Source organism: Budorcas taxicolor, chromosome 22 (genome assembly GCF_023091745.1).
Source record: "Budorcas taxicolor isolate Tak-1 chromosome 22, Takin1.1, whole genome shotgun sequence".
Classification (NCBI taxonomy): Eukaryota; Metazoa; Chordata; class Mammalia; order Artiodactyla; family Bovidae; genus Budorcas; species Budorcas taxicolor.
In genome coordinates, this window is record NC_068931.1 from 43,996,922 (window position 1) to 44,024,149 (window position 27,228).

Below are 27,228 nucleotides of genomic sequence, written 5' to 3' on the forward strand. Positions count from 1 at the left end.
ACATGTGTTTTAATCACCTCTGGACCTCCTCAGACCCAAAGCTCAATTCAGAGCCAAGCCCCGTGGGGGACAGTCAGTGAAAGTGCCCGGGAGAGGGGACTGTGGTGCCAGGAGCAGCCTACCTGCCTCAGTCTGCCTCTTCACCTTTGTGTGCTTCTGTTTCATCAGCTCCTAAGTATTTTAATGATTCATCTTCTCCCTAGTTCCCAAGCTGTGGAGAACTTCAAATGAAGATATGAGACTCTTTAGGAAAATAAAAAAATTCTATAAAACATAAGATTCTTTTCCCCCTGAATTTTTATGTGCTTGGCATGACTCATTGTTTATGCCATATTCCTTACTAGAATGTAAGTTTTATAAGGGCAAGAATCTCCCTCCCTTCCACTTGTTTTTTTCCTCTAGGACTGGAAGTGGTGCCTGCTAGCTCGGAGTAGTTCAGTGAGCCTTTTGTTAAGTGGAATGACTGATGGAGAGTCTCTCAGAGCTTATGCAAGCCTTCTTATTCATGGTGGTTGTTGGAAATAGATGAGGCAGTTGGAGAATCAGGAAGGATTTAATGTGCTTCCTTACTGAGGCACACAGACCCTTGGATTTACATGGACTTTTCACAAGTTGGAAGCCTCCTGAAATCGAAGGTGCCCAGAAGCATGCTGTACTTAACAGACACTCTGAGTCAGTGTGGCTTGCAGTTCCGATGTAGTTCTTTGCTGAGTGGATTTCACCATCAGGGATCTGCAAACATGGAGCCCATTTGGTAGTCTCCCAGGGCGGGCTACGCTTCCATAGGGGCACTCAGGCCGAGGGCCTTGTGGATGGTCAGTGACTGATGGAGTACTTCTTGTTCTTGAAGTTCTCATTACCTGCCAGGCAGTGTGATGTTGGCAAATCCCTTACCTTCCCTGACATGGGGAGTGTTGCGGAGGTGTGCTGTTTTTCTTCTACAATTTGACACACTGACCACCGGCTTGAGGTGGAATGTCGTAGCTCATTTCCAGCAGAGCCGTAGAGAGTGTGGGCACAGTGTGGTTTCTCATTGTCATCTCAGATGTAGACCTCTTTGACTTCACCCACCAAAACCTGGAACAGTTTTTAAGTAGAATTTTGCTGGGTAACTGAACACACCACTGGACTAATTCCCTATGGAGTGTGATTCTGTGATTGATTTACAGAATTTTGACAGAAGTAGAAATACTTCTTGCAAACTACAGAAGTACCCAGTTCTCTCCCATATATGGAGTTACCTCATTCTGTCAGCTATTTTAAGCAACTTTCAGAATTGGTAATGGAAAACTTTTTCTTGACTACATTACTGTATATGGATTTTAATTAAAAGTAAAGCTGTATTGCTCCTTCTGACTACGACAGGAGTTAAGAGCAAATTCCCATCTGCAGAACTGCATGTTGCCTGGTGCAGTGTGGCAGCAGGTTGGTGCAGTGCAGGTCATTTCTAGGCACATACTTGGATTCTGAGGTGTTGTAAGAACTTTTATCCCTAAGATAGGTTCTCACAGCTGACTGTCCTGGAGTTTATTCTTGCTCTGTCACTTGTAAAATTCTGTCCCTTGAAGCTCACAGCTGGACTGGGACACATTCCTGCATGCTGATGGAATGGACTGGTGGCATTCCCACAGTGCTCTATCTGCTGGACTGGGACAGCCCAGGGAGGTCTGGGCTTTTCATTAACTACAAAATGTGCTTGTTTTACTGTACAGAGCAATTTTTTAGACTTGGTTTTAAAATCAGGTCGCTTCCCCATGTCTGGGTTATTATTAAACATGTTTTAAAATTTAGACCTCCTTGATAAATCTGAACACAGGTGCCTCTTTGCCATATCACGTCTATAAGGTATAGTTGGAAACACTACCTTTGGCCCAAATTCTGTGGCTTGCTGCTTTCACTCACTTTGTTACTCTGGGAAACCCTAACCTCCTCTGGGTCTAAGGTCTTCTCATCTTTATGTAGGATAATAATTGTTTTGTGGAATTACTGTGAAGATTCTTAATTCAGCATTCAGTGCATAGTCAGAGCTCGGTGAAATGTCAGCTATTGTTTTTCATCCAAATGCTGGCTTTTACCCAAGGACCGTGGCTGTCTGGGTCAGAGAAAGAGAACGGAGGTGGATCTTCTCATCTGATTTCAGGAGTAAGAGGTGTGCTGAAGAGTTCCATGAGGTGTCTTTCTGGAGCCAGGAGGGTGAAGTGCTGGAGCCCTGGCTGAGCACAGAGCCACTGGGATGGGGGTGAAGAGGTCATGAATTACAGTTTCTTGTACCTTCTCCTGTCCTCTTCATGAGACATAGACATGGTCAGCTTTCAGCACTGAGAAGAAAGATTCAGACGGGGACATCCCACTTCTTTTTTGGTTTCTTTCAAGGTCCCTAAGGAATGTGAAGTGGATGATGAGGACCAGGGAGCCAAGTGGAAGTTCCAGTGTGAGACGTGTGGTCCCAGTGCGGAACTGCTCTAGCAGTCAGAACATGACTGTAGGTACAGGTGATGAAGCCTGACCTGAGCTTCTGTCTTTGTGTTACATTTAAACTTTCAGGCTACATCAGAGAAGATGAGTAGTGTTGGGAGAATCATCACTTCTGAGTACAGGTCTCTGCTCTTCATACTGTCTGAAGGAATGCTTACTTTCTCCAGGTGTGTTTTTGCCAGTGTCCAGTAAAACACATTAAACTGTGGAAGGTTTATGCTGGGAGTTCCGTAACTTGAAGAAGGATTTAAACTCTGCCTCACAGTTAGGTTGGGGTCATTCAGAAACTACACCAAGACATCCTGGCTCTATGAGAAGCCAGGCAGTGTTGGCCGTTAGGTTGGGGTCATTTGGTGCCTCTCTGGCCTTCAAGGCTGTCATCAGGGGAGGTGACACCAAGATTCCCTGTCGGGGGCTGGTGTCCTAGGACAGATCCTAGGTAGACTAGGTCTAGGGTCCCTCTTGGCTTGTGAGAGCTTCTGGGTTCTCCAGGTCTCATTCAGGCTCTCCCACCTTCCATGTTATTCCTTCCTCCCTCCCTGCCTTCCCCCTGCCGAGCCATGTGTGCAGCATCAGGGGACTCAGATTTGAGTCCCATCTCACTGCTTTCCCCTCATTCTTCCACTTTAAGGTGAAGAGTGGCATGGAGAAAAACTACTAGAGTTCAGCAAGGGCATCAGGGATGCTTTATGGTAAAGAGGAAGACCCAGCAAGGCAAAGGGGAAGGCCAGCAGGCAGATACCATTTCTAGAAACTGGGAGGAGAATCCTGTTGCCTTGGCCATCTCTGCCTGTGGCCTGGGAAATTGAGCATTTGCTCTGCCTGGGCATTGGGTGCTGTCCTTGTGTTGTTAGACTAGACTATTTTCTCATCAAGTAGACATTCAGAAAAACACCTTTATGTTTCGTGTTAAACCAAAACACACAACAACTTTGTCAGTTGATGCCTAGCACAGTGTCAAACTGCTAAAAAGCTAGCAAATGTTACACCTAAAATTTTTCTGGGGGAGGTAAAGGTGGGGGGTGTGGAGGAGAGTATAAAAATAAATCTTTTAGAGAATCTGGGTTGCTTGGTGGCGTGTGTATTTTTCCATGGGTGGAGGAGGTTAGAAATAGCATTACTTTTTATGGGTTTCTCAGCAGCAGCTCAGAGATTTGGCTTTGTGGGCTTGGTCTGTGTGTGTGGGTGAGGCGGCTCCGGCAGCCTGCGGGGTAGAGGCAGTGCCAGTCTGTCTGCACCCCTCTGCCTGCCTGCCCGCCCCCCACCCCCACCCCCGCAGCTATCACCCGGATGAACAGTGCTCATATGCGAATGTGATCTCCAAGGTTAGGCTATTGTGGGGACCTGCCTGTGGCAGCAGATGCCTCTGGAGCAGATGGAGCCTCAGCGGTCCCACAGAGTCACATGGATGTGTGTGCGAGGGCAGGTGCCAGGCGTGGGTGCTGTGATCTGGGAGACATCCTCTGGGGGTGCTACGTGTCTGCTGGCTGGACCTCCTAGTCCCTGTGAGCTGGCCTCTCCTTTGAGCCTTAATCTCAGCATGGTGGGCAGGCCACTCCTTTAGAAGGGGCCCTCAGGGGCCCCTTGAAATTTGTTAGAGTTACGTAATTCTTACAGATGGAGAAGATTCCAGTGTTTCTCAGATTCAACGCAGGAAGGAAATGGAAGGAGGTAGCCACTGGGACCGAGATTTTTAACCCCCAGGGGACCCAGAAATATGTGAATTCTTTGAAATTGTGCCTGTTATTGTAGAGAAGGCCAGGGCTTTGATGGGATTCTCAGTAAGATTTTGATCTCTGTAAAGGTGAGGTAAAGTTCGTTAACTTGGAGAAGTCATTTTGGAAACGTAGTGAGTGTGGGGAGAGGAGGTGTTGGCAGGATGTCCGCTTATAAGCTATGTGGCAACACAAGAGGGGACCCCCATCTGCTGGGGTTTTTCTTTGTGGGCTTTTTCTCTTGAATTTCCCATAACATTGTACTGGGAGTGGTTCCTGCCAGAGTCCAGTTGCCAGTGCTTGGTTACCTTTGCAAGCTTGGCGCTTGGGAGGGGGCCTGGGTACTTGCTCATCATTTGGGCTCTCTGTGGATTCATCCTGACATTTAAAAAAAAGCAAAAAACGTACTGATATATATATATTTTTTCCTTTCTTGGCTGTGCTGGGTCTTTGTTGCTTCACGTGGGCTTTCTCTAGTTGCAGTGAGCAGGGACTATTCTCTAGTTGCAGTGTGTGGGCTTTTCATTGTGCTGGCTTCTCTTGTTGTGGAGCACATGCAGGCTTCATTGTGCACTGCTAGTGGGTGTGCCTCCCTGGCTCTGGAGCATGGGCTCAGTAGTTGTGGCACACAGGCTTAGTTGCCCCTTGGTATCTGGGAATCTTCCCAGACCAGGGATCGAACCTGTGTTCCCTGCATTGTAAGGTGGATTCTTAAGCACCGGACCACCAGGGAAGCCCCTCAGTCCGATGTTTAATCAGCAGTTTTCCCCTCTTTTGCTGGGTCTGTTGTTCCACGTTCTCTACTGTTTTTCTGGAGGCTCTCGGGGGTGATTATGATAGGCCAGCAGCTGTCAGCGGACATGGAGGAAACCTTAGGTGACAAGTACTTCACCTGCACTTCCATAGGTCGCCGTGGCTTTGACACTGCTCAGTGGTGCCCGCTTCTGCACGTTCTGTCTGAGTGGCCAGTCACCTTGAGGGGACAGGATCAGTGGGGAAGCATGCTGATGACTTGCAAACACTAAGTGTTATAGCTGCCCCAGGACTATGTGGGCAGGAGAGCCTCAGCCAGGATGGGAGTGGTACCCATGCTGACTGGGCCGCACGGTCCACTGGGAGCAGAAGTGTTTGTGTGGAGTCTGTGAGTGGAGCTGGAGGAGCCAGGAACATTACTCGGGCACCTCTCTTCCGGAGCAGAATGTCGGGGTGCCCTGGAGCCAGGGCAAATTAGAGCAGGCAGGACTTGTCCCAGACATGACCTGGGTCTGTGTTCGCTTTTTAAAAGTTCCACAGCTGCTACCTGAGATGGAAGTTCTGTTCTGTTGTAATATTTCACCTGAGCGGTTACATTCTGAGAATAATAATGCTGTGGGCTCTCTTGAGTTCTCTGCTTGAGTCGATTCCCGATTGCCCAGGGCAGTGACTGGGCGAGCAGTTCTGCTTCCCGGGTGCCAGTCGGGCAGCTGCCATGTCCTGTCACCTCATTCTTCATCTCTGTGTACCCCTGTGGACTTTGTAAAGATAAGAGAATCTGCTCAGCTTCTTAAGTCATTTGAGAAAAGTTTTATGGGTCCAGGTGGGTCTGGGAAGTATTTTTTAGTGCTTTGCAAGATATGAGCGTGCTTTCCAGTTGTCATTAAGAACTTGTTGCCATTTAGTATTGTGGTATTTAAGTCAGTTACCTAATTTTTAATCTTTAACTGGTGCTCAAACATCTGCTGTTCCCTTTTTTCAAAAAATGTGGTAGAAAATATGTAACAATTTGAAACACTGTGCACTGCTAGTGGTAATAAAAAATGGTCATGCTGCTGGGAAAACGGTAGGTTTTAACCATTTTAAACTGTACTGTTGAGTGGTATTAACATATTCACATTGTTGTGCAGTTCCATCCCCAGAATTGGCTTCGTCTTGAAGGCCTCGAGCTCTGTTTCCATCAACCACTGACTGGGATCCCCACGCCAGCCCCTAGCATCCAGTGTTCTGCCCTTTGGCTCTCGGAACTTGACTGCTGTAGACCTGGCACTGGTGGGATCGTGGAATATTTGTCATTTTGTGACTGGCTCACTTCACTTAGCATAGTGTTCTCAAGGCTCATGTTCCTGCAAGTGTCAGAATTTCATTCCTTTTTAAGACTGAATAATATTCCATGGTCTGTATAGAGCACATTTTATTTATCTATTTGTTAGTCGATGGACCCTTGGGTAGCTTCCATCTTTTGGCTGTTGGAAATAGTGCTTCTGTGAATATAAACACCTCTTCAAGTCCTTGCTTTCAGTTCTTTGGATATCCTCATTTAAAAATTAAGTCCCAAAATTTATTTATTTATTTTTTCCAAAATTTGGTTTTAAAAGCACACTCTCAATTAGACGCTATTGTTATGGAGTTGCTAAGTTGTGTCCAACTTTGCGATCCCATGGACTGCAGCACTCCAGGGTTCCCTGTCCTTCACTGTCTCCTGGAGTTTGCTCAAACTCATGTCCTTTGAGTCAGTGAATCCATCCAGCCATCTCATCCTCTGTCACCTCCTTCTCTTCCTGCCCTGAATCTTTCCCAGCATCAGGGTCTTTTCCGAAGAATCAGCTCTTTGCATCACGTGGCCAAAGTATTAGAGCTTTGGCTTCAGCATCAGTCCTTCCATTGAATATTCGGGGTTGATTTCCTTTAGGATTGACTGGTTTGATCTCCTTGCAGTCCAAGGGTCTCTCAGGTGTCTTCTCCAGCACATAGTTTGAAGGGAATGGCAAACCACTCCAGTATTCTTGCCTCAAGAACTCCATGAACAGTATGAAAAGGCAAAAAAGACACCATTTGGAATCCGAAAGAAAGATATACTTAAGTGTGGAGGTGATCTGCTTACAATCAGCTTCCCAGGTGGCACTAGTGGTAAAGAACTCATCTGCTGGTGCAGGAGACATAATAGACTCAGGTTTGACCCCTGGGTTGGAAAGATCCCTTAGAGGAGGGCACAGCAACCCACTCCAGTATTCTTGCCTGGAGAATCCCATGGCTAGAGAAGCCTGGCACGCTGCAGTCCATAGGTTGCACAGAGTTGGACGTGACTGAAGTGACTTAACACCCACAAACAAACAGAGCTGGGAGCTGTCCTTTATTATCTTATAATATTTTAGAGGTAATATCATTTAATAATGATAATAATACCAACAGGTCTCTCGTACATGTTCTGAGTGAAGCATTATTCTTTAGACAAAACTCCAGGTAGAGCCATCTTCCAGGAAAAACCCACCTGGCCTACAAGTTGTTCTTGTGTTGTCAGGGCTGCTGCAAAGGGAGACTGACAAAAAATGTGAAAAAAAAAAAAAAAAAAAGGAAAAATTGCAGAATTTCTGGTCCGACTCTTTGTTTTTCCTGAAGATTGGAAACGTAAAATTGTGACCTTTTATAATAGTGTATTAAGAATTCCATGAGCTCTTCACCATAATGGTTTTCAGCAATCTTGTGCAGTAGGAAGGCTTTCATGTGGCATTAGCAGCACCCGCCCTCAGGAGCCTGTCTTCAGGGCAGGGGACACCCGGGCAGATTAAGAGTGATGCTCATGGTGAAGTACAGGAAGTTGTCTCAGTCTCAGCAGACCTGGGCTTCACAAGGGTGTGAAGATGCTCTGTCACCAAGACGGAAAGCTGCTGTTGGAAGAGGAGCAGGGGGACGTGAGCAGGGTCATGACCAGCTGTTGGTGATAAAGTTCATCTTGAGCCCACCTCAGAGCTCCAGCTGTGTGTTGGGCCCTCCAGGAGGCTTGGGCTCAGAGATGGCTGGGAAACAGGCCCTGCAGCACAGGGGGTCTGATGGAAGAGACCTGCAGTCGTGTCCCTGGTTGCAGTCCACGTTGCTGTGTGCTCAGCACGTGCTGCCGAGGGGGCCCAGACACAGAAGCCTGTGCACACCCCTCACGGAGATGGTGACACGTAAAGTGGGGCCTACAGCACGCTGTGTGTCTGCAGGTGGACACATGCAAGGAGAAAGCGTTCTGGGCAATGGCGGAGGCTCAGCGAGAGGCACAGCCATGAGAAGGTGAATATGGCTGGGGCTGAGGTGGCTTGGGAAGGAAGGTGAGAATCAGAAGGCTGGACAAGGAAGTGGGGGCCAGACCCCAAGTATCTAAATATTGTGTGTAGGTTGTTATGTGGTAGGGCAGACCTTTTGTGGAAGAAGGTGTCATTAGTTAAGAAAGTTGGGTCTGGGAGCCGTGGGAGGGGGTGAGTGGAGGGAGAGGCAGAGGCTGAGAAGAGCAGCCTGGAGGAGAGCGAGGAGGCTTCTCAAGGCAGAGGTGAGACAGCCTGAGCAGGCTTTGGTGACAGGAGAGGGCCTTGTGGCAAGAGGCCATGAGTGTCCACTGAGAGACACAGAATGACTTCGAGGCTTGGGTCAGTGGGAGACAAGTGAGCAGAGACAGGTGGGCTAGGAGGTGGGGATGGCTCAGCATGAGACTCCTCACTGACAGGCCTGGAGGGCCTGGTGCGAGAGGCTGGAGGTCAGTCAGGCCACAGGCTGAGGCTGGGTTGGAAGAGGGATTTGGGGTTGTCAGCATGAGGCACAGTCACCCCAGAGACACCGGACAAATCCAAGGATAGGCCTCCTGGAACGGGTGTAAAGACAACAGATATGTAACTTGCTTTGTATTGTTACAGTGATGAAGGTCGATTCTGTTGTCAGGTTTTTGTCTGTTTCTCATGAACTGTCAGAGAACAGACGTCAAGCTTTAACAGTGCTGTGTATCATTTTAACTAGTCATAGTCAGCACAGCCTTAGAGACTGTCCCCTTGGCATTCCCATTATTCCTAGTATTTCCTGTCTATACCTGGATGCCTTAGGCCTGTTCCAACTCACAGTTACTCTTGTATAGATCATCTCAGAAATCACCCGAGACGGTGCACAGTATCATCAGCCTTCGATTTGGATGATTTTGGCCAGTGAACTCCTAGTTTCAGAATCCCCTTAGTATCTTGCTTTCTCTCTAAAACTACTCAGAAGTACTTTTAAGAATTTTACCCCATTTGTCAATGAGAGCTCAGTAAAGCTGGAAGAAAAAGAAACTCACCTCATCTCTAAATGTAATTGGAAAGACTTCACTGTTGATGTTCTAACATTAGAAATTGAGAATACTCAGAAGCTTTGCAGTAACTCTTCTTTCACAAATGCGTTTTAATGAACATGCTTTATTAACGTGCTACCAAAGGTAAGGATAAAATGGGGCTTGTGTTTTGTATCTCCTGGGTTGGGTCTGATAAACAAAGATGTGAGAAAGGAGCCCTTGCTTATCTTTGGAAGGTGGGTGAGGGAGTGGGGACATCTTTTGGATAAAGAAGCATGCCTGTTACTTTCTTGTCTCATGTCCTGGCTATGAAGACTTGACTTTATTGAGTGAGCTCTTACATTTTCTGCACCATCTGCCCTCACACTGTGGAATGGGCACCCAAATTCTTATTACTGTTTTCATTTTGATCTCATATGAAACTGAGAAATGTGTATTATGAGGAGTAGACTTAACTCCAGGTTAAAATCAGATGATTGAATATTTATTTCAGAGAAAATGCTAGTAATTAATATAAACCTCTTGCAAATAAGAAAAATTCAAAGAAGATCAATTAAGTAATACTGATGTCATTGATTCAATGCAGAGAAAATGGTAAAAACCTCTATCAAAGGAGGCAGAGAGATTAAGAAAAAATGTACCTGTATAGCTAATATCAGTTTAATCAGTTGAGTTTTTAGAAAATCTAATACAGACAAGAAACCATCAGATAAATGACTAGTTACTATCACTGTGATCTCCAAAATGTTTACTCTGTTCCATGAAGGGAGTGGAAAGGGAATAATAATCAGTTTATATTTCTTTCACATTTTGAAGTGAAGATTTACTTTTGTAGCAATTCGAATTTTTTATAGATGAAACATACTGAGTTTTACAATTCCTCAATTGTATGTAAGTAGAATATAGCACAGAATAAAATGGGCAAGTGCCCTGACCTCAATTTCTGATGACTAAAAAGATTTTTTTAAACCATCTTCTGTCATTAGCCGAAATCACGTCAATAAAGGTCTACTTCATATCTGTTTAAAGGACAAGGGTTTGTTGAAATGGAAAGATTTATGTGGCCATCCATATTAGTGTTGTTTACACTAAAACTGTCTTGAGTTTATAGCAGAGGAAAGTTTAATTGATTGTAGTAGGATCAGTTATACAACTCTGTCTATTTCACACTAAAATATTGCAGAAATAGTTTTAATAATCTGAAAAAAGGAACCATAAAGGAATCAGTCAGTACTGTAACTGCACATGAAAAATGCTTTAGAAACCACTGCTACAAGGTGAATTGAAGGTCATAGTAACACTTCTGCAACCATGGTGACAGTAACAAAGCACTAAGACTCACTGACATAACTGTCCTGCTTAGAAGCAGTTGAGATGCCAGCTAGGAAAAAGTGAACAAGCACGCAGCTTTGGCAGAAGAACTGAAACGCTGGAAAACAGCAGCCACCACTTTGGCATTTGGCAGGTGGGGGCTTCTAGAAACACAATCAGCCCTCATGAGGAACTTAGGCTCTGTTCTTCTTTGCGACACCTCAGCATGCTGTGCTGCCTGGTGTTTTCCACATTATGGTGAGGGCCCCATCACCTGAACTGTTTAGTGGTTGCTTTAAATATACTCTGAGCTTGCACTATAATATATATTGTGTATATAAAGGAAGTCCATTCCAGAGTGCATATTGATAACTTCTCACAGGGACTTAAATTATATCCTGTTGGGACTTCCCTGGTGGTCCAGTGGTTGAGAATCCACCTTCCAAAGCAGGGGATACAGTTGGATCCCTGGTTGGGGAACTAAGATCCCCATACTGAGAGGCAATTGGAGAGCCCACTCACCACAATGAAGACACAGCACAGCCACAAAAATCACATTCTGTTCACTTTCTCCTTTGTCCCTGTCATATGATGGGTAAACTGAGGATGGAAGAAGACATGAGGCGTGCTCTGGGGTCTGTGAGGACTCTTACAGTGTTAGAGGGATCATAGGTTGTAGCACGTCAGACTGTTCAAGGATTCATAAATATATGTAAATATATTAGTAAGACTTAGTTCTGTTATTTGTCTAGTTCTCTAATCACTTACTTCAGACCCTCTTCAAGAATGTTATCTTTGATTTACAGTTGAATGAGAAACATTGACTCCATCTTTTTGGAACTTGAGTTGTCAGTGGAGAAAGCATAAATAAGACCAGGATTGAGAGTTCTTAGTCGGCCACTGTAACACTTTGCAAAGGGAAAGACAGATGAGGTGAAACCATCTGGGCTTCATCTGTCTCTGTCCCGGAGAGTGCTGCTCACCTGCAGACCTACCCAGTCCTGAGCCGTAGGAATAGCTGCAGAGATAGTTACAGAAAGAACGGATGGCTTTCAACCACAAGATGAAAACTCTTCCTTACGAAGTTGGATGCTTGAGCTTCTCAGGGTGAAGAATCGTGCTCAAAAACAGGCTTCCTGTCACCTCAGGAAGAAACACGCTCTGTCTAACCTTTTATGAGAGTGTTGGGGTCATGGTGGAGGTGCAGCCTCCTCTGGGGAACCACTGCGACATTCTGTGTGTTCAGTTTAGGACCACAAGATTGGCTCTTGGCCATGTGTGTGTCCAGTCGTATGGTTCTTATGCACTGGTGGATGTGATGGGCTCATGAACTGGGTGGGACCATGCCCCAGGGGAGTCCTCGTCACTGTGTGTGGCTGTAGGAGTGAGTGAGGTCCTGACAGTTATGATGGAGGCGTCCATTTCTTCCACCGATCATCAAACTGCATGAGTTTGTTTTCCTCATGATTCTCAGCAGACTTAGTCCCATGATCCTCACAGAGTTAGAGGAGCTGGGGTTCCTTCCTGTCCATGGTTCTCCATAGAAAGTGTTAATACTTGAAGTGCTTAACGTGTTTAGCTTGTAGTCAGTGTGACTGGGCCAAGGGGTGCCCACATTAAATATTTCTGGATGTGTCTGCGAGAGTGTTTCCAGATGAGTCAGACTCAGTAGATGGCCTCCCTGCTGTGGGTGGACGTCATCCAGTCCATTGAAGGCCTGCAGAGAGCAGAAGGGAGAGGAAGGGGGAATCTCACTCCTCTGCTTCCTGCCTGCCTGCTTCAGGTGTGATATCCTGCTCTGGGCTGGCGTTGACATTAATGGTTCTCAGGTCTTCGACTCTGCCTCTTCTCAAGCCTTTGACAATCCTAGCTTCCCTGGGTCTGCTGCTTGCAGACGGCAAATCGAGGGACTTCTTCATAATTGTGGAACCAGTTCCTCATAATAAATCTTTCTCCTTTCTCTGTGTGTGTCCTATTGGTCCCATTTCCCTGGAGAGTTTATAGCAGCAACCTCTTCATTAACCTGACTGTTTATAGTCTGTGTTCTCCTATCTCAGCATCTGCTTATTCGTGGGCAGCAGCAAAACTCTTAGTGAGATAGAAAACTAAGTTGAAGTCAAATGCTGTATATATTTTAAGAAGTTACAGTAGACCACAAAAATGAAACGGCCTCCGTAAGGACTGTCACTGCCAGCACCAGTGGGCATGTCAGAGGCCTTGCTCTGCACCTCAGCCCCTGAGAGTCCACCCACACAGGGATTTTAGCTTCCTGAGGCTGACTAAACTCTGAGGTATTTTCTCAGTTTCTAGGCAGTGGACTGCGTATCAAGCCTGGATGGACTTCGGATCCCTCCAGAGAGTGCGTGTGAGCAGTGGCGTGAACACTGATGCTCCTCCACCTCCCCCGGCCAGTTTGTATTCACAGGTGTCCTCACACCTCTCGACTTAGGCTCAGTCTCATATGCTCCAGGAAACAGAACGATGAACAGTACTGTCAGCAGCAACGCACCTCTGCTACCAGGAGGGGCCTTCAAAAGCAAAATTAGTTGTTGGTTTTTTCATTTTTTTAATTTGTTCACTCATTCATTCACTCAACAAATATTCCTGAGAACTTGATTAGTCATGGCAAAGGCCTTCACAGATGGAGCAAAGTGGTTGGATAGGCTGTGACTTGGGCAGGTGCAGGCTTGCTTGGGCACGCGAGTGGAGGGAGCTGTAGGGACCCGGCTCATATCTGTGGGGCCTCGGCACCTGTCGCCTCACCGTAGGTCCAGCCCTACTTTCTCCCAGGGCAGACCCGGCAGACTGGCCTAGTCTCAGTCACAGCTGCTCTGTTCCAGACCTCGGTACCTCATATCTCAGGATTCCTGGGAGCAGTGAGCATCACGTTCAGTGTAAATGTGGTTGAAGAATCCTGAATTTTAACAAAGCAGTGTTTCTGAGGAATAAAAATGTGTCATCTCATGACCAATGTAATTTTCTCTTCCATTCTTTTAAAAAAATGTTTATTTTGATTATTTATCTGGCCATGCCAGGTTTTAATGGTGGCATGTGGGATCTTTGATCTTCACGACAGTACACAGTATCTTCAGTTGTGGCGTGTGGGATCTAGTTCTCTGGCCCAGTGCATTGGGAGGACAGACTCTTAGCCCTTGTACCACCAGGGAAGTCCCTCTCTTGCATCCTTAAGCTTACAGTTTTATTTTTGAACACTGTGTTTGTTAGGCTTGAGGTGGATGCAGTGTCCCAAGGAGAGGCTACATCATAGGGTGTTTCCTGTTTACTAGGGAAATATTGCCCCGAAGTCTGTTGGCCTAACTGATTAGGGTACTTTTTAGCCAGTGAGATAAAATTTTGGAAAATGTTCAGTAAAACAAAATTTTCCCTGCTATGCTACCAAAAAAGAAGTGCTTGACGTTGGGTATTTTAGTTCCGACAGTCCTCATGTATTTGTTGTGTGCTGTTACGGGCTCAACTAGAGACACGGATGTGCGGTGAAGTTCAGAAGTTTCCTGGCCTCAGGGTGCTGGATGGTGGAGTGGATGGAGAGAATAATAAGGCATTTCTGAAGCCTGATGTTTTGCTTGGCTTGTGTCTTAGGAGTTCACAAGATATGGCAAACGGTAACAGCAATGTTGTGTGTGAATAAAGTGACCTGGGGGTTGACTGCTGACATTATCCCTGGATGTGTTCTCTGTGTGTTTGAGTTTCTGTGACCCATACTCTTTTCCTGTTGCTTTTGCCAACCCCCTCGGGGGATCATATGGCTTGAGATGACTATAGATGATGGAAACTTGACTTATAAAACATTTTTAGCATCTAGAAATGTCTAGGTTGCTGCTGGGAGGCTCTTGCATGTGGACAAACTGTAGCTGATCCTGTGTGTTGGTGTGTGTGGGTATTGCGTCTCAGTCAGCAGTAGTTTGAACGTGGTGTTCTATGGCTTGCGTTTCCTCTCTTCTATCTCCAAAGATATATAGAAATTAAATACATTTAGATGTGAGAAGAGAACTACTCATGTAGAAGTTGTGCAAATGCTCAGCATGATTGGAATACTGTTTCACACCAGACCTCATTGTGTTACAGGAGAAGAAATAGTACGATTATCTTACGGTTCACTTTCAGATTAAATCATAACTTTAGGATATTTTTTTCTTTTAAAAAGTGACTGCTTCACTATGAAGTTTTAGATGAATGTCACCTTCCTTCTTCATTCTTTTCACATTGCAAGTGAATCTTCAGGTGTCAGTATTACCTCATTCAGTTCAGTTCAGTCGCTCAGTTGTGTCCGACTTTTTTCGACCCCATGAACTGCAGCACACCAGGCCTCCCTGTCCATCATTGGGGTTTACTCAAACTCATGTCCATTGAGTCAGTGATGCCATCCAACCATCTCATCCTCTGTTGTCCCCTTCTCCTTCTGCCTTCATTCTTTCCCAGCATCAGGGTCTTTTCAAATGAGTCAGCACTTCGCATCAGGTGGCCAAAGAATTGGAGTTTCAGCTTCAACATCAGTCCTTCCAGTGAATATTCAGGACTGATTTCCTTTAGGATGGATTGGTTGGATCTCCTTGCAGTCCAAGGGACTCTCAAGAGTCTTCTCCAACACCACAGTTCAAAAACATCGATTCTTCGGCACTCAGCTTTCTTTATGGTCCAACTCGCACATCCATATATGACCACTGGAAAAACCATAGTCTTGACTAGCAGACCTTTATTTTGTCAGCAAAGTAATGTCTTTGCTTTTTAATATGCTGTCTAGATTGGTCATAGCTTTTCTTCCAAGGAGCAAGTGTCTTTTAATTTCATGGCTGCAGTCACCATTTGCAGAGATTTTGGAGCCCAAGAAAATCAAGTCTGTCACCGTTTCCATTGTTTCCCCATCTGTTTGCCATGAAGTAATGGGATTGAATGCCATGATCTCAGTTTTTTGAATGTTGAGTTTTAAGCCAGCTTTTTCACTCTCCTCTTTTACCTTCATCAAGAGGCTCTTTAGTTCTTCTTCACTTTCTTCCATAAGGGTGGTGTCATCTGCTTATCTGAGGTTATTGATATTTCTCTCGGCAATCGATTCCAGCTTGTGCTTAATCCCCCCCCCCCCCCCCCCCGGCCTCAGTGTTTCTCATGATGTACTCTGCATATAAGTAATACTCTGCATAATAAGCAAGATGACAATGTACAGCCTTGACGTACTCCTTTTCCTATTTGGAACCAGTCTGTTGTTCCATGTCCAGTTCTAACTGTTGCTTCCTGACCTGCATACAGATTTCTCAAGAGGCAGGTCAGGTGGTCTGGCATTCCATCTCTTTCAGAATTTTCCACAGTTTATTGTGATCCACACAGTCAAAGGCTTTGGCATAGTCAATAAAGCAGAAGTAGATATTTTATTAGTCATTGTCATTTATCCTGATCACCCTTTGAAGCCATTTTTAAAATTTACTCTTAAACTTTTTTAAAGTACTGCATTTTACCTTGCTTTCAGTCCTGGAAAATCATATGTAAATGGCACTGTTTGAAGCTTGTCCCATCCTTCTTAGTGATCTTGGAGGAGTCAGGCCCACAGGCTGGGGGCTGGCAGAGTCCTTTAGTACAAGTTCAGTGCTAGCTCTTTCTCAGTTCATGCTGAATTATTTCTGAGGTTTCAATGACAGATTTGTCCTAGTGGCTCTTCTTTTAACGAACTCTGGCTATTTCATTCTGTATAGTAAGCTGAGGAATATACATGTTAAATGTATAGGGCTAGTTTTGGCTCATCCTGAAAGGGTGAAATGTTGGTCAAGGTGGCTGTCAATTTGAGGCTGTCAGCTGGGAGCACATCAGGACTGGACCAGAAATGGCTTAAATAGGAAATAATTGTGACAAATGGTCTCCTCTTAAAAAAATAATCACTCAATCTGAATACTTAGCAAGAGATTTTTGTCATCAGAAGGATATCTGTGGTAGTGTTATTAACTCGAGAGGAAGTTAAGTCTTTTTCGTTAGAACTGAGCAACCACAGCAATTGGATATATTCAAAAACTTCCATTACAAGTAAGGAAATGGAAGTCAGAGACCTTAGTGACTTGCTAAGGTCAGAACCTTATGAATCAGTGGAGTGAACCTGGAAGCGAGAGCCTTCACTGTGGCCTGTGCCCTTGCAGACCTTGTCCTGGAAGATGTGGATGAAGGGTGTTACCGGGCCAGGTGAAAATGATATTTTTAATGATTGCTAGGAAAATTCTGGTTGCACACTTTTTATACCATAATTGATGTAAGAAAAGCCTGCTTTCTTATTTGCCTGCCAGCCCGTTGTTCAGTTAAAAAAGAGTGTATCTTTTTAGTTTGGTCTTATGGAATAGCCGTGAGATTGTCAGTACTCTCAGTAGGGTATAGAAGTGAATTCTGGGCCTTTCCTGGTGACTCAGTGGTAAAGAATCTGCCTTCCAATGCAGGAGACATGGGTTTGATCCCTGATCTGGGTAGATCCTACATGCCTCGGAGCAGCTAAGCTTGTGTGCCACAACTGTTGAGCCTGCTCTAGAGCCTGGGAGCTGCAACTACTGTAGCCCGGGCACCCTAGAGCCCACGCTCAGAAACAGGAGAAGCCACCACGGTGAGAAGCCCATGTAGCACAACTGGAGAGTAGCCCCCACTCACCACAACTAGAGGAAAGCCTATGGAGCAATGAAGACCCAGCACAGCCAAATAAATTAATTTTTTTAAAAAAGTGAATTCTGTCAGATTTGTTGATTAGTTAGTAGAAAATGCTTAAGAACAAAGAGCATTTTGGTAACTAGAGGGTCAGATTTTAGGGACATGCATAAAAACACTATGTATTATAGTAATCAAGCACAGTAAAAATCAAGCATTTGACTTGTAGGTGAACCCTTCTTCCCTTAAATGAGCTGTGCCATCTTGGTCTGCAGCTGAGGAGTCCAACACCAGCACTTTCTAAGGGAAGTGGCTCCAGTAGACACATCAGGAGTAGTGAAGCCCCCTGGCATCTGGACTCTGTAGAAGCTCAACATGTTTACTCTCCTGCCCTCAGCACACATGACCATGCGTGGTATGCCCAACATCCTGGAAAGCTGTGGTGGACCTGGTGGCTGGGAAAACCTGGAGTTTGACCCTTCTGTAGACTCATCCCCACCAAAGTGCCCAAGCCCGACCGAGGAAAAACCAGCCCCTCCTGTGAATCCCGAGTGTGGGTATGGGGCCGCCTGTAACTGGATTTTACTCAACCTGAAGCACAGCTTCCCCTGTTCAGATGGCCTGTGTGTGAGCTTATACCGGTAGATGTAGAATGAATTTAAAGGATCAGCTGGCACCTGGAGGGGGTTGGCCCTGTCTGCTTAGTGCGTTGGGAGCAGGGTGTGCTGACTTCCAGGCGTGTTAATACAATCTTTGTATTGTGTTTCAGGTGATACCTCTTCTTGAATATCTGAAACAAAGGGTATAGCCACTGTTGTTTTTTGTTTTTGTTTTCTACTATGTGATTTCTATGAGGCTGAAAGACTTCCCCAGTAGGAGTGAAGTCTAATATATACTTTGGTATGTGTGCTTCTCATGTCTGTACAGAAAGAGTTCAATTTATGTTTGTGTGAAAGACTGAGCACTACCCACGCTGACAAAGGCAGAAATAATAAAGTCAGTTTTAGAACTTCAAGTAACTGTGAAGGCCACTGATTTTACTTTTTACATGGTATAAAGAAGAAAACCTGAAGCCTAGAGAGGCTGAGTGGCTGCAGGGTCTTGTAGCTGCCAGTCTTGAGGGAGGAGCAGACGCAGCTCTCCTCCCAGTCCAGGGCTGCTGGTGTCTCTGAGAGGCTGTCCCCTGCCACCGGCACCTTGCCATCCCTGCGATTCAGCTCATAGTGGGAAGAGCGGGAGGAGGGGCGTTGTGCTGTGGTGAAGGTGGCCTGCTCCAGTTCATTATGGCAGGAATAGGGCGCAGTCAGTTACTTTCACTTAGCAGGGTGGTCTCAAAATGAAACTTTGGAATTCTTAAAGATCAGTTTGCATGAAACAGGGAGCGGGAGCTTTGGAAAGTCTTGTCCCAGCAAGTCCAGGCTCTGGTCCAGAAGTGACCTGTAAGCATAGAAGCTAGAGTTTTTGCTTCCATGTGCCTGTCTGGGAGTGGCGCTGACTAGTGACAGGTCCTGCTTTGTTTTCTTAGGAAATCATAATATAACTAATGGAAAATACCCTTTCACTCGTAAACACATAGTTTTTATTTGTAAACAGTATTTTATCTTTGTAACATTTGAAATAATAAAAGCAAAAAAATTTAGATACAAAGGAAAGGGCAGATTTCATTATGGGGCCATTATTCATATAAGGGCCGTTATTTCATTATTGTAGCATAACCACTATTTTCATTTTGGTGCATTTCAGTTTTTTAATATTTCAGAGTCTATAATACATGCTTTCTACAAGGTCATAATCATGGCCTTGAGAAGAGTTCATGGTCTTTGGAGGCAGAAATGCCTGGGTTGGATTATGTGGCCTGTCAGTTCCTAGTTCTGCATTGTTGGGCGGGTCCCTTCATTTTGCATTTCAGTTTCTCCATCTGCAGAGTGAGGCAAACCTTGAACTCACAGACGATTCTTGTAAAGTGGAAAAGGGTTGTACAGGAAGTGCCTGGCCTTTGTGGCCTGTCAGGACGTGCCTTTCCCTGCTTTATGTCCTCCCTTTGCATGTGTTTTTTGCTGCCTGGTCTGAAAGGAAATGACCACCTTCTTTATAAGATGAGTCCCTACTTCCTATGGCTGGCCATAGAGAATGTTCACACAGGGAGTTGAGACTGAGTGACTTGGGGCCCTGAGGGTCTCTGCATTTTGGAGGGGCCTTTGCTTTGCTGACCTGTATTGAGGTCAGAGGAGCAGAGGGTGCTATGTCCTTTGGTGTTTTCTAGCCTGTGGAAGTCATCCAGCCTCTTCTCTAGCATCCTGTGGAGGACTGAGATGAGTCAGCCCCGGTAAACACAGGGGCCAGATTGAAAGGAAGTACGTGTTCTAGTTACTGATACGTAGTTTCCTGAGCTGCCAAGCCACATGTTGGTGCCTGAACTTCAAGTCTGGTGTCAGGTGTTTACCAGGCCTGTCTGATGTGTCCAAAGTGATGGACAAGCCTTTCCTTGATTGCTCAGATAAGAAGATGTATGGTATGGGGTCAGGATTTGGAACCTGGAGGTATAGTGGGACCTATCCTATTTATAGGTGCTGACCAGGAGGGCTCCCTGGAGCAGGCATGCAATGGGCTGCACAGGGCACTGTGGTGCCAGAGACCTGGCATAGACATGGGGAGCCTGGTCACTGTGGAGGGGCACCTCCTGCTCCTGTTTGGGCGGGGGGCTCTGGTCCCTGGGTGAGGTAGTGCAGGAGTGGCTTAGCTTTTACAGACAAGACTTGCAGTATTTGTTAACAGGAAGCTGGCATCATGTAAACTCTGGGAGAAGTTCTGGGGAGCTTAGACAAAACCGTGCTATGTTCAGAGCAGTGCCAGTCCCCTTCCGGGGACTCGCTGCTGAGCGGTGGGTCCCTCTTGCTGTTGCCAAACACTGTGTTGAGGCCTGGCTGGGCACAGCTGGGGCACACGCTGGCCAGTCACATGTGATGTGAACATGTGTTGTCCCAAATTACACTGTTCTTGAAATTCTGGGGGGGATTTCCTTCTCAAATTCTAGGATGGAATGCTTAGAGTGATGATTTTATATAGCATGTTGGCATTTTAAGTGGTTTGTAGCTTAAAAAAAGGTGGAGCTTGATTTCCTTAGAAAAGTGAAATTAGTTTTCCAAACCCACTCCAGTGAGTGTGAGAACATCCGAGTCACCCTCATCACCCACTGTACTCCTGCCATGGGTGTGGAAGGGTGTGTGTGTGGCTGTGGGAGAGGAATGTTGGGCCAGATTCTCTTGCTGGAAGTTAAACACATTTCACTAGAAGTTGTGGAGCTTTCGTGTTTAGGGTGTGCCTGTTTGATATCTTAAGGCAAAAACATTAAAATTTTTTTCTTCAGAATTTTGGTTTTAGAACACCTGTTTCTTTCATCATCAAGTTAAGTGGCAGCTGCCCCTGAAAACCTCCATGCTTCAGAGGAAGAGAAAGGCCCCGTAACTGACTTCATGGGCTGAGGTGTGTAAGACAGGGACTGGAGCAGTCTTGTATCAGACCTGGATTTGAGACTAAAGTCCTCTGTGGTACCACTTTCAGTTTTTACTTGGGAGGCCAGGCTGATGTGATCATTACAAGTGAATTCCAATGAGACATAACAACTTACGGATTCCAGTGGATGCTGTCGGTGATGTCTGTATGTTTTAGGGTCCCAGTGAATGGTGTAGAAACAAAGGAAAGTCCAGTGCCTCTGGGTCCTAGGGGGTGGTGTTCCCCTGGGAGGGGTGGGTTGAAAGACTGCCTGCCTGTGTTCACCTGGTGCCTCCATGCTCAAGTAGCTGGCTATGACTGGAGAGAGGCGCCTGCCTTGCCGGAGTGCATGGAAACAGGAACAGCTGGTGGCAGCCTGTCTGGCTGCTCTGGAGGAATTCTGCCCTCCCAAGGCCTGGCTTCAGGCCCTGGCTTGTCTCAGGAGAGCCAGCAGGTGCCTTCTTCCGGGTGAGGCTTTTTGGGGTCTAGAAGGTGAACTGGTGCTTCTCTTGCCATGCTGGCACCCTTTCTTGCCTGCCCGGCTTCTCGAGGTGGGGCTTGTGGTTTTGGTGGGGACCTGGGAGCCAGAGGGGCAGCTCTGCTCCAGTGGCTTTTTGTCCTGAGGACGTGTCTCTGGAGTCAGCCACTAGCACCATCTAGAGATAGAGCCGTGATGCGGGGCCAGGCCCTGTCCTGGGTGGCTGTTGCCTGCTGTGGTCAGCTCCCTCCAGATCTGCCCCAGTGAAGGTGCCTACGACCATCTCTGCTTATTTTTGGTGCACGTATTTGAGAACTGGCCATGAGGTGAAAGCTCAAGCGATAGCAGGTTTGAATTTGGTATTATGATTTAATCTTTATGTTATCGACCACTGTACCCTAGGATTCTCTTGTTGTGGTAACGCTAAGCAGGATTGTTCAAATAAGTGAAGCAGATGCCATGTGTCCTGTTTTAACGGGGGATCTTGGCTGCTGCTGAGTCTCTCTGGAGAGCTCCATCTGATCACACCATAGCTGAACACCTCTTCCAGTCAGAGCTGGGTGTGCACGGGTGTGGTGAACTGGGAGCTGGCCGCTAGTTGGAGCTCAGAGACCATCCAGTAATTAGCTGCATGGCTTTGAGCAGCTCACTCCCCAGAGCCACGCAGCGAGCACCTGGAGGCCTCTGTATCTTCTCCATTTTTGCGTCCTCAGCAGCCAGTGTGTGCCTGACTGGAGTAGGTACTCAGCCAGACAGTAGAGAAGGTGGCAGAGCCTAGAGTGTGGTGCTTAGAGGAGTCTGGTCTCAGGAGGGGGCAGGAGAAAAGATTTCTCGTCCATCAGATTTTTAAGTGTTGCCTGTCAAACCCCCTTCTTGGAGATTCTTAATGTACCTTTAGCATACTAGAGGCTCTGAGAAGTTTGGCAGCAGAGAAAACAGTAGTGCTGTTTAACCCAGAATCTCCTTAAACGTGTTTGACCCAAGAACCGTCTCCATTTGACTCCGCTAAGCCTGGGGGAGCTTTTGCTAGACCAGGTGATCTTGAAGGAGACTTCCTTCTGGAACATTCTGGAATTTGAGAGCAGGGGTGGGAGGATGGGACGTATTTAGAGGGGTAATGAGGTGGCAGAAGGTTTGGGGCATGGGTAGGGGTTGGTGGGTTAATCTCTACACAGGGCTCAGACCCCAAATTCCGCAGTTAAACCTGGTAGGCTCTGCATCCACAGCACAAACGGGGGTCTGGGGTGAGGTGTGTATCCCTGGAGCTGAACTCGTGTTGAGGAGGTGTGTGTTTTGTCCTTAGTGAACCAAAGGGTGGTGGATAGAATGACCACGTTTCTGTTGTACTCGTGCTCTTTCTCCTGTTTTCAACAGATTGTAAGTTTCTTGAAGGGAAGAGTCGAAACTCTAAAACTTGCCAGGCACAGTTGCTGCTTATCCACCTGCCGTGGAGTAAATGGTGAAGGTGCTGAGATGCTGTGTGGAGACTTGGCCTCCCTGGCCCCTCCTTTATCCACTAGAGGGCAAGTGGGAGGGTCCTCCTCCGACAGCCACACTGGCAGTGGGCTTGGTGATCCCTCACCGCTGTCTCTGGGGATCCATGCCCCCAGATCCCAAGGTTTGTCTCCACCCCTTTCAGATAAGAACATATAAATGTGATTATGTTGAGAAGCTGAAGCATTTGAATAAATCAGATGCTTTTGCCCAGCCCTAGAATAAAGGCTGTAGTTATTTTAACAACAACAGCAAAAATCCTGCAGTCTTCAGCTATTTCTGGAAGTAACTGGTAATTAGCATGCCATTTGTAATTCATTGCCGTCTCCGGCTGTTTGTTTCCTTGTTCCAAAGCAGCCCAGTTTGGGAGACTGGGTTTATTTTGTTTGGAAATATGATTTTGTGGCGATCTCCAGAATGGCATCGCGAGATTAATGGTTTTCTGGAGCTGTAGTTTGCCAAACCTGGGGACTCATTTCCAGCAGCCCTGTGGAGGGAAGTGACGGCTTGCTGGGGTGGTGTTGACTTTCCAAGAAAAGCGCTAGAAGCAACTGCTTCAGGATGGTTTGATGCTACCTGATTTTCCAGGAGGAGAACAGGTAATTGGGGGCAGATTTAAGAGGCTTCATCATTGAACTTGTTGTAGATTATTCTCTGCATATACAATGCACATGTATTGTTCTGTGCATCTCTTGATAAAAGGGTTTAGTTATATGGGCTCTAGACTCTAATAGTAAAAGAATTAAAATGGTCCTAGTTCTGTAAGATACGGTGGTAAGAAGAGCTAACTTAGATTGTACAGAGGCCAGAAACTATGGCCTGGACATGTTGTCAGCAGTGAGAGTTGTTTCTGGGTTTTTAGGTGAAGGTGAACACTTGAAAGGGTTTGGGTGCAGTTCTGTACTATGGGAGTGGAAATGTAGGCACCTGTATCAAGATGGTCATTGTGGATCCCAATGCAGAGGTTCTCCCACCAGGGCTGTGGGCAGCTTCCAGGTTTCCGTGCACAGCCCCAGTCTTGGTTATTGGTTATTGGTCTGAGATGTTCCAGAAGTCTGGCACAGTGCAGGCTGTGGGCTGGAGCGCTGGAGAGAGTGATGGGGAGGGGTTGGGAAGTGGGTGTCTCCCAGAGTCCCTTGGTATAAGGAGGTCAGCCAGCTTCTCTGTTAACCCAAGAGGGTTCAGCCCTTTCAGGTTTGCCTGGTGCACACTTAGGAAAAAGTATTCCTTCTTAGTTTCAAAGTATGATATTCAAGAATAATTTATGTTTTCTGAAACTACTTGTCATGGAAACAGACTTGAGGGTCGAGGACTGGCAAACCAAGTAAGGGTCCCCTGAAGATGAGGGGTGTATACGATGTGGGAGACAGGGTCGTCTAAGCTGCAGCTGATACAGAGTTTAAAAACAATTATTAAGACAGTATCATCACATGGTTCAAAAATAAAATGAGGTGTCAAAAAGTATTGACTCAGAAGCCTACCCTATCCACTCTGTGCCTGTCCTGTCTTAAAATCACGGTCATTAGTTTCTTATGTGTCTTTCTAGAATCATTTCATTCACTCATGAAGGACTTGAAAATGTGTTAACCACCACCACCTCTGTGTATCTAGAAGGCGTCAACCCCATTTTCCTGAACCGCTTTTTATATTTGACGTGGTTTGGAGATCCTTCACACGAGCACACAAAAAACTTCCTTCTCTCCTCTCCTTTCCTCTTTACAGCTGTCTCATGTCCCATTTAATAGATGCTCTGTCATTTATTGAATCATTTCTCTATTGATGAACATGTGTCTTAATTTCATTGTATTGAATTGCGTGCAAAGTGTGCCTTCAGGATAAGTTCCCAGAACTGGAGTTGTCAAGTCAAAGAGCACGTGCATTTGTGGTTTTGGCTGACACTGCCTATCGCCCTCCGTGGGGGTGGCACCAGCCATAGGTGAGGGGCCCTGTTTGCCACATCTTCAGGAATAGACTGTGTCACCACGCGGTTTCGGAGCTTACCAACCTGGTAGGTGGAAAATGGTATCTAAATGTAGTTTTAATTTATATTTCTATTGTTATGATATTGTGTATCTTTCATATGAGTTTTAGTGCCCTCTGTGTATGTAGACTGTTGCACTTTTTTTTCCTCTCTTGAATTTCTAGGAGCATTTTATATGTTTGAGAAGTAGATTTTGTGATAAAGCTTACACCTATTGTTTCCAAATTTTTGTCATTTGTCTTTAAACTTTGATTTTTACCAGGCTGAAGTTTTTGATGTCTATATGGTTATATTATCAGTCTTTTCTTTTGTGGCTTCTGGATTTTGTGTTCTTGTTTGGAAGGAATTGACACCACGGCTGTAGAACCACTCTGTTGTTTAGAATTAACTGGTTTTAGAGATTCTATTAGTTTCCCCCAAATAACACAGGTTATTCGAGTTGTATTTGCCTTTTGTTTCCTGTATACTTTGCTTTTGTCCTCTCTGCTTCACTTTATTTAATGTAATAAAGAGATCCTTACTGCATTTTTCCAGCTCCCATAATTGGAAAGATACTATAGTTGCCACCTAGAGCAGATATGCTCTCAGTCTGGTGGGTTAAGCTTGTTGGTGTACTGACCTGGAGGCCTCCAAGCGACTGGCCTTGCTCTGCCATGCGCCCTGGTGTGCATGGGCCGTATCAATGGGCAGACACTGAGCTCTGCTGGGAAGCGGGCTCTGAATGTGGCTCCAGGGCCTCAGAATGCTGGGAGAGGCTGCCTTGTCCATGATAATCCAATTCCTAGTAGATTATCATCTGTGCATTCTGGTTTCAATTTTCTTGCCCTTTTTAGATGTGCCAAGTCTTTTGTATTTATTACTTATGTTATTTTTCTCTATGTGAGTTTACTGAGGACTTGGAAGCTGGTTTGTGGGGATGAGGCCCATAGGACATAGCACCCCATCTCCAGCAGGCTCTCAGCGCTCTTACTTTGATGATGATGTTGTTATTGTTCAGTTGCTAAGTTGTGTCTGACTCTTTGTGACCCCATGGACTGTAGCATGCCAGGCTCCTATGTCCTCCACTATCTCTTGGAGTTTGCTCAAACTCATGTCCATTGAGTGGGTGATGCTGTCTAACCATCTCATCCTCTGTCATCCCCTTCTCCTTTTGCCGTCAGTCTTTCCTAGCATCAGGGTCTTTTCCAGTGAGTCAGCTCTTCTCATCAGGTGGCCAAAGTATTGCAGCTTCAGCTTTAGCAACAGTCCTTCCAATGAATATTCAGGACTGATTTCCTTTAGGATTGACTGGTTGGATCTCTTTGTAGTCCAAGGGACTCTCAAGAGTCTTCTTTAGCAGCACAATTCAAAAGCATCAGTTCTTCCACACTCAGACTTATTTATGGTCCAACTCTCACATCCATACATGAGTGCTGCAAAAACTATGACTTTGACTATATGGACCTTTGTTGGCAAAGTGATGTCTCTGCTTTTTAATACATTGTCTAGGTTTGTCACAGCTTTTCTTTCGAGGAGCAAGCGTCTTTTAATTTCCTGTCTGCCATCATCGTTCTCAGTGATTTTGGAGCCCGAGGAAATAAAGTCTGTCTCTGTTTCCATTTTTTCCCCATCTGTTTGCCCTGAAGTGGTGGGACCGGATGCTTAGTTTTTGAATGTTGAATTTTAAGGGAGCTTTTTCACTCTGCTGTTTCACCTTCATCAAGAGGCTCTTTAGTTCCTCTTTACTTTCTGTCATTAGTGGTCTCATCTGCATATTTGAGGTATTTGGTGTTTCTCCCTGCAATCTTGATTCCAGCCTGTGAGTAATTCAGCCTGGCATTTCACATGATGTACTCTGCATAGAAGTTAAACAAGCAGGGTGAGAGTATATAGCCTTGACATACTCCTTTCCTAATTTTGAACCAGTCCGTTGTTTAGGGTCCAATTCTAACTGTTGCTTCTGCACCCATGTACAGGTTTCTCAGAAGACAAGTAAGCTGGTCTGGTACTCCCATCTCTTTAAGAATTTCCCACAATTTGTTGTGATCCAAGGGCTTCCTTGGTGGCTCAGATGGTAAAGAATCTGCCTGCAGTGCATGATACTGGGTTTGATCCCTGGGTTGGGAAGATCACCTGGAGAAGGAAATGGCAACCCACTCCAGTATTCTTGCCTGAAGAATCCTTGGCGGGATACAGTCCATGGGATTGCGAAGAGTCGGACATGACTGAGTGACCAACACACAGTTGAAAGCTTTAGCTTAGGCAATGAATCAGAAGTAGATATTTTTCTGGAATTCCCTTGCTTTCTCCATGATTCAACAAATATTGGCAGTTTTGATCTCTAGTTCCTCTGCCTTTTCTAAACCCAACTTGTACATCTAGAAGTTCTCAGTTGACATACTACTGAAGCCTAGCTTAAAGGATTTTGAGCATAACCTTGCAAGCATGTGAAATGAGGCCAATTGTACTGTAGTCTGAACATTTTTTGACACTGCTCTTCTTGGGGATTGGAATGAAAACTGACCTTTTCCAGTCCTGTGGCCACTGCTGAGTTTTCCAAATTTGCTGACATATTGAGTGCAGCACTTTAACAGCATCATCTTTTAGGATTTGAAATAGCTCA

General features: G+C 45.7%; 1 protein-coding gene across 1 annotated transcript in view; it reads left to right on the forward strand.

Moving 5' to 3' along the window:
- The window catches only part of LDLRAD4 (low density lipoprotein receptor class A domain containing 4), a 164,913-nt gene that overhangs the window by 38,259 nt on the left and 99,426 nt on the right, over positions 1-27,228 (forward strand).